Source organism: Bidens hawaiensis, unplaced genomic scaffold (assembly GCF_021521415.1).
Source record: "Bidens hawaiensis isolate Kalapana, Puna unplaced genomic scaffold, B.hawaiensis_p1.1 tig00012605_1, whole genome shotgun sequence".
In the NCBI taxonomy this organism is placed as follows: domain Eukaryota; kingdom Viridiplantae; phylum Streptophyta; class Magnoliopsida; order Asterales; family Asteraceae; genus Bidens; species Bidens hawaiensis.
In genome coordinates this window covers 353654-358800 of record NW_027492035.1, presented here as the reverse complement: position 1 = coordinate 358800, position 5147 = coordinate 353654, and the positions used below count along the sequence as shown (strand labels likewise).

The 5147-nt window shown below is 37.0% G+C and overlaps 1 pseudogene; it reads left to right on the top strand.

Moving 5' to 3' along the window:
* The first annotated feature begins 1747 nt into the window (after positions 1 to 1747).
* Positions 1748 to 4511, top strand: LOC143541485 (pectinesterase-like; annotated as a pseudogene).
* The last annotated feature ends 636 nt before the right edge of the window (positions 4512 to 5147 follow it).

Genomic DNA, 5147 nt, shown 5'->3' with positions numbered 1-5147 from the left:
CGAATCATACATAAAAGAAATCTAGTTAAAATAAATTTACTTACCGACAGATAGCTGGTGGTATTTAACTCCAAACTGACAAACGCCATAAAAGCCTAAATGGCAATCTTATTGGAAATATAATAACCTTAATTACTGTCGAATTCTCCAACGAGTTCCTAAAAAAAGCAAAATTTGTATTGTTCGCAAACTTTTTGTGAACTTTGTCGGTAATTACCGATGGATTCTGTTCGTCGGTAATAAGTCACTCAGTAATGGAAATTTAGTAATATAATTATTGTATAATAGTTATTGTTATATAATTATTATTACTAAATGTATTATATGAATGGGAAATTAATAGGTTGCAAGAGTTAATTGATTAAAATCTCATAAGTATTGCATTCAAATTCAATTTAACTCTTAGAGTTAATTGTTTATTAACTCAAGACTTTTGGTTGGGATATGGATTATGTATATATACTATCACATAGGCCTTGGGTCATTTTTTTTTTTTTTGTAGAGAGAACAAAATTGTTCATGCAATCTCACACACAACCAAAAATTTTTTTTTCGATCTTACGCGCTCTTGTTTCAGGTATAGTTCAGGTGCTAGGTTACTCCCGGCAGTACTATCTGCTTAGGCTGTTATACCCTGAGAAACAGACAGGTTCACCTGGGTGGGCCGAAATCTGTTTTAAGGGAAACGTGACTTACACGTGCCTCAGTCACCTTGTTGTTCGTATTGCTATTTTTTTTAGTCTTTTTGTAATCTAGTTTATGTATTGTATTTCTCTTTCTTGTAGGTACTTATATTGTAATATGGATTATTGTTAATAAAGTTTCCTCTTTTTTAGTTTATTTTTTATGAACGGTTTCCTACACTCAGTACATTATACTCATTTGTTTAGTGATAAAATACATGTGAAATCAAACGGGAACCACATGTACGATTTGGTTTGGTTTTATTTTAGTTCCTAAAGATTTTGTTTCACTTGAATTACTTTAGATCAACAAATATGTTCAAGAATCATCAAATGTTGTATGTTAACGTAACTATAAGGAGGTTTTCCATCTTAAAACATCCAAAAACGAATGTTGGCCTAAAACCAGGAAACCCCATATATATAGCTAGACGAAACAATCGTCATAAAGAATGCATTTGAATTAATTAACCCACCCATAAATATACACACACAAATTATAAATTACTCGAATCTAACACTCATGTTTAATTAATTAATAAGATTCAAAACACATTAAAAGCGTGATTAATTAAAAGAAATTGACATGCATGTTACGAAAACGATACGTCCGTGTTACTTCCAATCCCAAACTATTAACTGCACTTTACCCACTTTCTTACCTATTCTAATAAAACACCTCTCATTTAATTTTCTCAAAACAAAACTTTAGTTAGGCCCGATGGTAAACCTTAATGTTTAGGACGTTAAAGTTGATTTGACAAAGGTTAATGAGCAGGCACCACTCATTTCATGGGTTAAACGGCGTTAAATGCAGGATTGGTTAAAGTGTTAATAGGCTTTAAAAATCCTCTACACACACAATAATTTAAGAATTGTTTTAAATTAAATTGAGGTGGTTATTCGGAGCTAATTATTTCCTTTAGGTGAGATAGAGTAAAAAAGCAGATAAAGTGGATGATGTTGTGTCTACGTGACGTTAAGGGGCATGAATGCATACCGTATGATGTTACGATAACAATATAACAATCAATTCAACAAGCTATTTTCAAAGCAAAAGAATCATGCCACTTTTAATTCTTTTTGCTTCACTACTACTAACTTCCATTAATCATGGAACTTCAAGCTCCAACCTTAATAATATTATCACTTCTTCATGCACCACCACCTTGTATCCAGACATATGCTACTCGACCGTCTCAGATGCGACCCAAAACATCGCAACTAAGAAAGACGTAATCGAACTAACCATCAACAAGACAAAGGCAAGCATTGAAGCCAGCCTTCACACCATAACCAACCTCACAACCATAACCAATCTCACCAAACGTGCCAAAATGGCTCTTCATGACTGCTTAGATATGGAGGCTGCAAATCTAGAACAACTCGACACCGTGATTGGTTACTTAAGGGAGTACCCAACCAAGAAGCCTCTTCACGAGTATGCGGGTGACCTCAAAACCCTAATGAGCACCACTATTACCAACAAGGAAACTTGTTTGGACGGTCTATCCTACAATGATGCTGCAGTTAAGCGGATACGAAAGTTAGTTATCAAAGGCCAGAAGCATGGTGGAAAGATGTGTAGCAATGTGTTGGCTATGATTAAGAACATGACGAATATAGACGTTGCCAAAAACCCGGAGGTAAGTAATCGGGGTCGAAAGTTAAGGAGGAAAAAGGGAATCATGTGGCTTGAGTGGTTATCGGTTGGAGACAGGAAACTGTTGGGGTTTAAAGGCGTGAAGGCAAACGTAACTGTGTCCAAGGACGGGAAGGGAAACTTTAAGACGGTGGCGGAGGCGGTGGAGGCTGCCCCAAACAAAAGCGCAAAGAGATACGTGATAAAGATAATGGCAGGGACCTACAAGGTGCAGAATATATATGGAAAACTTGTTTTTTTGATTTGGTGGGTGGGTGATCATGAAAATGCATGGCTTTTGGCTGGTTTTTGGAACTATTATGCTAGTGGATCTGATGATGATTTGCAAAGAGTGAAGGCGAGCATCTGGCTACAACAACAAACCTTTAAAAACCGTCACCTTAGCTTCGCAATCCACATCAAATTTCAAACTTTTCTCAAAAAACTTATTTTCTTTCACAATAACAAGCGTCCACAAATCTTATTAACATTACATATGCATATATATATGTATGTATAAGAGTATGTGAGAGGGAATGACTTTGAGACCCACCATTAATTGAGGTTTGAATTAAGTTTGCAAAAGCAAACATTAACTCACAAACTTTGCTTCACAATGGGTGGAGTCGATGAGTACCTAGTTTGTCTCATGTAACATAATCCAAACCTTGCTCTTAGTTGGACTAGAGGAAGTGATGATGTGGATCCGATCGAGTCTAACACCATTTCTGCTAGTACAACGAGCGGATGCCTTTACTATTTGCTAACTCACTAATGCCATCTGAAAGCTTGCCAAATCATCACCACATCAGCTAGCTAGTACTGGTGGATCACCTTGTTTTGAAAAGGTTCCTAAAAACTATCCAAAAGACATGAATTTTCATGAAGACCCACCAAAGGTAAAAATATAACTCGAATGAAAGTCTCGATGTAATTATTTATAGCACTATGATAAAAATAATTAAAATACAAAGCAAAAAACTAACATAGTTGCATCTATCATCAATAAACCCTAACTAATATATTCTCTATAAATGCATACAAGGAGTATATCCAAATTCCAAAAGGTAAACAAAACATCATGTTTGTTGGGGAGGGAAGAGGTAAAACCATTATAACCGGGAACAAGAACGTGGCAAGCAAAGACGGTACCACTACCCTCAACTCCGCCACCTTAAGTAATTAGCACGTTTTCTGACATCTAATCCCATATTGTTTCCAACAACCGTTAGGATTAAGGTTGGGCGTCGTTTTAACAAAAGAAAAAATAATAATTCAAAATTTGATCATCTATGGTCTTAAGTTCAGACCAATAGTTTGACCCAATGGTTAGAGCTGCGCCCGAATAGTTCAAACGTCGTTCGGACTAATAATTTTTGAAAGTTTGATTTTTTTTGTTCAAATCGACCATCTGTTTTTTGCGAACAGCCATTTGATGTTGTGAAATCAGATAGCATGAACCATAAGATAACGACATTGGCATGCATACATGCAGCGGTGATGGGCAGTAGATTCTTGGCACGCGATATCACATTTGAAAATACGGCAGGGGCTTCGGGGCATCAAGCAGTGGCATTACGTGTTTCATCGGATCAATCTGCGTTCTACAAATGTAGCATGGAAGGTTATCAAGACACCCTTTATGTCCACACTGACCGTCAATTCTACGTAAAGTGCTTGGTGACAGGCACCGTTGACTTCATATTCGGCAACGCTGCAGCTGTTTTCCAGTTTTGTGACATCATGGCCAGCAAGCCCAATCGTGGTCAAGCCAACATGGTGACAGCACAAGGGCGAACCGATAAGAACCAAGACACGGGCATCGTGATTCAAAAATGCAAGATTGGTGTGACTGCTGACTTAAAGCCTGTTCAAGGGAGCTTTCCAACGTATCTTGGAAGGCCTTGGATGAAGTATTCGAGAACAGTGGTGATGCGAACGGTGATTAGTGAGGTAATAAAGAAGGAAGGATGGCACCCTTGGGATGGTGACTTTGCGTTGGATACGTTATATTATCGAGAGTACAAAAATAGCGGGCCTGGGCAGATACATCGAAGAGGGTTAAGTGGAAAGGGTGGGGTGTGATCAAGGATAGGAATGAGGCCAAACCTTTTGCTGTAATAAAATTCCTTAATGGTTGGACTTGGTTGCTATCTACTGGCTTCCCCTTTTGGCCTGGTTTATAGTTATCTATTATTATTAAGTAATAAATGATCAATATAAGTACGGCTAAAGAGTGATGGATGTAGCATTTTGATGTAATAAACAAGAGATAGATCGAGGAATCTTATAACTTTATGAGGAACTATTTTATTTGAATGAGAATTGGTTGATCATGACATTTATTGTTCATCTTGTTGTCCTAGTTTTCAGGCTAATGCAAATAGAATATGCTCTTACACTTCCAAAAAACTGTGCTAATGAGTAATGGCTATCGGGTGATGTTATTAATGTTAATATCATTTTAGTTTTACTGCTAGAGTGTTACTAATGGAGAGGTGTCATAGCCCATAAGGGCACAAAAATGCCCAAGGTAAGTCCAAGGGTAAAAAAAAACTAAATGAAGATAAGTAGCCTAGTGTATTATGTATAGGCGGCATGTAACACGTGAACACACATGCTTGAGAAGAGAAAAGCGAGCTCAGAAATGGATAAGAGCCTAATGAGCTGTTTGATAGCCTCTTAATAATTCCATCAAGAGGCTGTACTAATATGTAGCCACTTAATTGTTAAGTTTCTAACACATGCTGAATGATTTAAAAGATACCTCTTAATTTCTTATTGATTACGCAATAGATTGCCAAACATCCTCTTAAAAGACT